The 6,103-nt window shown below is 32.7% G+C and overlaps 1 long non-coding RNA gene across 1 annotated transcript; it reads left to right on the top strand.

The window, feature by feature from the left end:
* The first annotated feature begins 693 nt into the window (after positions 1-693).
* Positions 694-2,213, top strand: LOC141611646 (uncharacterized). Its single transcript, XR_012528680.1, has 3 exons — positions 694-932; positions 1,023-1,069; positions 1,832-2,213. It is a non-coding gene; the product is annotated as an uncharacterized LOC141611646 (long non-coding RNA).
* The last annotated feature ends 3,890 nt before the right edge of the window (positions 2,214-6,103 follow it).

Below are 6,103 nucleotides of genomic sequence, written 5' to 3'. Positions count from 1 at the left end.
TAGTCACTTGTTTACATGTATTAGTTTGATAAGGCTTAGTATTTTCCTATACCAATATTTATATGATAAAAAATGAGCAAATGATTTTGTATCACACTAGTGCCGATAAATTGTTTACCATTATCGGCGTGCTAAGTCAATGTTTTTCAACCTAAAGAATCATAAATATAAAATCAATTACAACACTAGAACAACATACAGCAGTGAGCACCGCACTAAAATATATTATTACACTACTAAAAATTGTGCATTTAGTTTGTATGAGTCACCTCAAGTAGTAGGTTCATAAAAAGTACATTAGGTTACTAGTTCTTAATTGACAATACTCGAAAAAATCACATAATTCTATACGAAAATTTTGATAACAAATACACAAAGTATCTAACTTCATAATGGAGATTTCTAAATTTATTTCAAGAGGAAAAATATTTAGCCCGAATTGGCCCGAAAGCCCGCATAGGCCGGGGTTGGGCCGATAACATAGACCCGCACTTGTACGCCTTCTCGGCCCGACCCGCATACTTGGGCTTAATTTAATGCTTGGGCCCGGCCCAAACCCGGCCCATGACCACCTCTGGTTAAAAGGCTACCTAACACATTTAATTTTTTGCCACATAAGTTATTAATTTGATTATTTGGCATAATTGCACTTTAATAAAAAAAAAAGATATCTAAACTATATACCAAACATCCAATTCTTAGACTATACTCCCAGGAGTATAGTACTCCATACTCCTTGTTCGTTTAAAAAAAAAAAATCCAATAAAATATGAAAACCACCCACCCCATTCCCACATTTTACTCTTCACTCACCAAAGCAGTTACCAAAAAACAAAAGCCCCCTATTTTCTTGCTCAATTAAACATTTCATCGTATATTCACAACATTCAAGCAATCTATGCATCTGTAGTCATTTTTAATCGTCTAATCAGGTATGTTTTAATAGTCATCAAAGCCCTAAAATTTAATTGAATTAAATTTATGTTTCTCTGTCAATATTCATTGTTAAATTGTTATATTAGGTTATTTTGGGTTACCCTTCAATGAAAAGTCGCGGAGGATAAAAACAGTGAGTTTTTTGATATTATTTATGTTATGCACATGCATGTGAATATGCGTTGAGTATAGCTGTAGATTGTGAATATATGAATATATAAGCAATCAATTGTGTATATGTAATCAATTTGTAGATTGTGCAAATGGCTTGAAAATTTAATCAATCAATCGAATGAGTTATTAAAACCATTGTCAATATGTCACATATAAGGTGTGAATATCAAACAGCCGGTAGATATGAATGAAAAACGGTGTGAATATGTGCGTAATCTATAGTAAATGAGGTACTCTTGGTGACTATGATAGTTATTTATTGTAAATATGACACATATATTCTAAATATGGAAGGACTGTGAATATGAATGACATAAGCTGTGAATAATGTGAATTAGGTTAGCAAGCTCTTTGACGAATTTAACTTTTGAATATCGCACCACTGTGAATATGAATGATATTAGCTGTGAATATGGCATTAACATATTGTGAATTAGGTGATCATGTTCTGTGACTAAAATAGTTCTTTATTATCGTGAATATGATGTACATGTGCTGTGAATATGGCTATGATAGTTATGTAGTATGAATATGACACACATATGGTGTGAATATTGAACATTTGCAAATATGAATGATAGTTCATTATCGAGTTCTATAGCATGAGTTAGTTGAATTTTAGTAATATGACAGTTAAATGATGTGAATATGAGATCAATTTGCCTCTGAATTCAATTGTATAGCGTGAATATGTCTATTTATTTCATGTTTTATGATGTAGTGTTGGCGCCAGAAACAACAATGGTGATGAAGAATGTAGAGCTAAAAATGTTCAAAGCAAAAGAAGGGGAGATTCGATTTTGAATAAGAAACCTAATAGTAGCGATGATGTCTTGAAAGATGATGAAGTCGATACGAGTTTGACTATAGAAGATATGTCAGAAGATGAATATGAAGAGGAAGATGAAAGAGGAGTCTAGTGAAGTCAACGCAGTTTGTTTTTGGTTTTGTATTATTGAAACGACCATTATGTCGAGGACAAATGCATCTTTATTGTTTTGGTATTTTTGGAACGATGTTTTTTCATGGCTATTTAATTAGTGATGTATGAAAGGATTTAGTTTAATGACAAGCTTTGTTTCCATGGTATAATCAATTATCATTGTATATCCATGATTCAATTAACAAGATGTTGAACGGATTGGTGTGAACGCCAACAATGGACGTGCAGTTGATGAATAAGGCATAATGAATATGTGTCAAGTTGATACAGACCTAGAAATGTGTCAAACTAATACAGGCGCAGAATGGCGTGAAAGTCTGTATCGTTAAAATATCAGTATTACTATGAATATGACACTACGTTAGAGTGGATATGCTCGCATGATAGCGTGAATATGCCAGAATTCCCAACTACAATATTGTTCAAAATTTCAGAAAATTGGTAAATATATGCAAACTGAGATCCATACATACATATGTCTCTTCAATTAACAATATTTCAAAAAATTGGTAAATATATGCAAACTGAGATCCATACATACATATGTCTCTTCAATAAGATGAATATGCACACGTCATATTCATGAAAAATACATGCATGGCTTACGAAATACAAAAGTGTGTACATCAATGATAACAACCACAATTAAAGTAAATACGACAATGGAAAACACAAATATACACTATATAAAAATGTAGACGTAAGACTTCCTAAGGATTTAAACTCTATTGCTGCTATAGAAGTATTCATGTTCAGGAAATGTAAAACTCTTGGATGTTGAGGCCGAATTTGGAGTTTAGGTAAAGCAGTTGAATAGTTGATCAGGTGAACATCCGTCTAATCTTTTCCTTTGCTTGTTTCGCCTTATGCTAAACCCCTTCAAAAAGGCTGTCATGGTAAGGATCATATGCTTCTTGCTCATTCTTTACCTCTTTATGTAGAAGCTCAGATTTATCGGCTTCGATGACTACGATCTCCTCATATGCTGCACAAATAATTTGTTCCCTTACTATTTATAAATATGTTCCCTTAATTAATACGTAATTGCTATTTTATAAAACAAATAATTACATATGTGGATAAAAAAGCTCTATTTCATGGAACTAACGCTTTTATATGTTGGATGTACTATCCTATTATAGATGAATATACATATACTAAGTAACTAGTTTAGACCCCGTGCAATAAATGCATGATATATAGAAGAAATCGATTGTTAGCAGATTATTTATGAATATGCTTATACTCAATAATTAATATACGACTTATTAGCAGTAATCGATGAATATGCGAACATTAAGAAGTGAATATATGACTTATTAGTAGAAATCGATTAATATGCAAACATTAAGAAGTGAATATATGATTTATTAGCAGAAAACTCGATGAATATGGGAATACTAAGTAATGAATATACAACTTATTAGCAAGAGTATCAGTTAAATATTGAGATACTCTGTACAAAGTTATGCATATTGTAATCATCAGAAAATTTGTCCATTATACAAAAAAAAATTAAACACTTGCTGCATATTGTGTCATAAATAAGGTGTTCATATGCCATACTAGTTTACATGTGCAGACAAAATCGACAATTATGCATTTAGTTTATTAATAATTCGACATTCACAACATAAAGGTAATATGTCATCATCATCCCATCATACCAATTCTAATGAAATCAACACAGTTTTAGCGAATGCAAACAAACCTTGATTTGTGACGTTGAATTCAGTATTGTTAATATCTTCGTCTGCATATTTATTCAAATCAATTGAGTGATGATCATGAAAGCTTTGCTCCAACTGAAAATCGTCGAAGAAATTAGCGTAGAGAAATTAACTTCAGTAAAAAATAATTAGGGACTATAAGTTTGAAGAATTTGGGAAAATTGGAAGAGAAGAAGCATAGTCGACGTTTTAGTGGGTAGTTTTTTTCTTTTTTTTTTCTTTTCATTTTTTTTATATAAATAACTGTATAGGAGTATCTTGCTCCCTACTCCTGGGAGCAGAATATAATTCATTTGCCTGGTTCTTATTTGTTTGTGTTCGATTATAATGTCAAGTTTCTACTTATAGATTTATTTTGTAGGTCACGTTTCAGCTTTCAAGGGCGTATTTCCGTTGAGAAATAAATAGACCTGTATTGTTGCGAGCAATTTCCAAACCCAGAAAATATTTTAAAGGCCCTAGGTCCTTCATATGAAAGCATGTGCTGAGGTAGGTTTTGAAGCGATCAATCATAGGTGTATTATTCCCACAAATGACAAGATCATCGACGTAGATAAGAACATGTACCTCAGTATTTGTTTCGTGAAGGGAGAAGAGACTGTGATCGTATGGGCATTGTTTGAATCCATAGGTTTGAAGAGCGGAAGCAAGTTTGGCGTACCAACATCGTGGTGCTTGACGGAGGCCGTAAAGGGATTTTCTGAGGCGGCACACTTTCCTATCAGAGGCAGCGTGGAACCCGGGTGGTGGTTTCATGTAGACTTCTTCGTCAAGATCGCCATGAAGGAACGCATTGTGTACGTCCATTTGGTGGAGATCCCATTGTTTTGCGGCAGCGATGGTAAGAAGAGTTCGGACTGTGACCATCTTTACTGTAGGTGCGAATGTTTCATTATAATCGACCCATATTGTGCCTTATATACTCGGCTTACATATGTTATTTACGGAAGAGATTTGGTGTAACAGTAACATGATATTCCCAACAGCTATATAATCTTCTAAATACGGCAACAGAGATGTGGTTGCCATGAATAGGACTCGGAGTGAACCGTTGGGCTTGCCGTTGTCTGCTTAATATTTCTACTTATAGATTTATTTTGTAGGTCACGTTTCAGCTTTCAATGGGGATAAGAAGAAGGTCGATGATGAGATTTGGTTGGTTACCTCGCGTCGTCACTAAAAATGCATGCCCATATTGTTAACGAGTGGAGAATACTAACCCCCAATACGAAACTCAAACTACATGGTCTGACATGATCCTACACTATTCTTTTTTTGTTTGATTCATACAAGTCATTACATGCTGGATTAATTTTAATCACTTTTCTATTGCAATATACCAAATATCTCACAATTCTCAAGCCTAATGTTAAGCTTAAAATTTCCTTTTAGAAAATGCTTTTAGCAATATTCACCTCTATAAGTGTGTTCCCCCGAACATATGTAGTTGTGTCTATGGCTTTTAAGGAGTGACATGTACGTAAAATTATTATTTTTTTCATGGATGCGGTAATGGCTTCTCTAGCTATTTTCGTCAACACCTTCATTTAGTTTTTTGGGCAGATAATATCCATAGTTGTTAAACATGTAATTTTTGGTTAGATCCCAATTATTGCCTTGTAATACAATTTCAATAGCTAATTCGATGCATTCTTTTGTTGTCTTACCTCTATATTTGAGAGTTTCATTACATGTTGATTGAATGATAGCTAGGATACAATTGACAATTACGTTGAGCCATCTTGGATTGTTGTAGTCGGAGTTTCTATGAATAATGAATTATATCTCAAGTCCTATCTTCCAAATTTAATTAGAAAAAGATCTAATATAACTATTAGTTTACGAGACTATACACATTTCAATGAGTAATATTTACCCACTTTCTTTTAGATAGGTCATTTTCATTAGGGGAAATGTAGGTAAATTTGTCACACACTCCCTTAATTTATAACATCAACCTTCACAAAATCCTCTATTTTAGTTAACTAATTGTGAAATATTTTTTTTATATCAATTTTATGTTAAAATGTTTCCCTTTCTCGCTCTCTCGCAAAAAAAAGTTAGTTTTCGTCGTTTGGTGTTAAACTATCATGGATTCAATTACATAGTTGTTTTCAAATACAAAAGTGCTACTTTCACCCAATAATTTTATAAACTTCCATTTAAATTATTTATATTACTCAATATATTCAAAATATATCGTGAATAGTTTTTAATAATATGTCATATTAAAGAGATCCCGTGCATTATACGGGTCACAAAACTAATTTTATAGTTAATAAGTTCATTAACCTTAATACATAATATAAAGATGATAAAG

The sequence above is a fragment of the Silene latifolia genome, chromosome 11 (assembly GCF_048544455.1).
Source record: "Silene latifolia isolate original U9 population chromosome 11, ASM4854445v1, whole genome shotgun sequence".
Taxonomy (NCBI): Eukaryota; Viridiplantae; Streptophyta; class Magnoliopsida; order Caryophyllales; family Caryophyllaceae; genus Silene; species Silene latifolia.
This window is presented reverse-complemented; position numbering and strand designations above follow the sequence as displayed.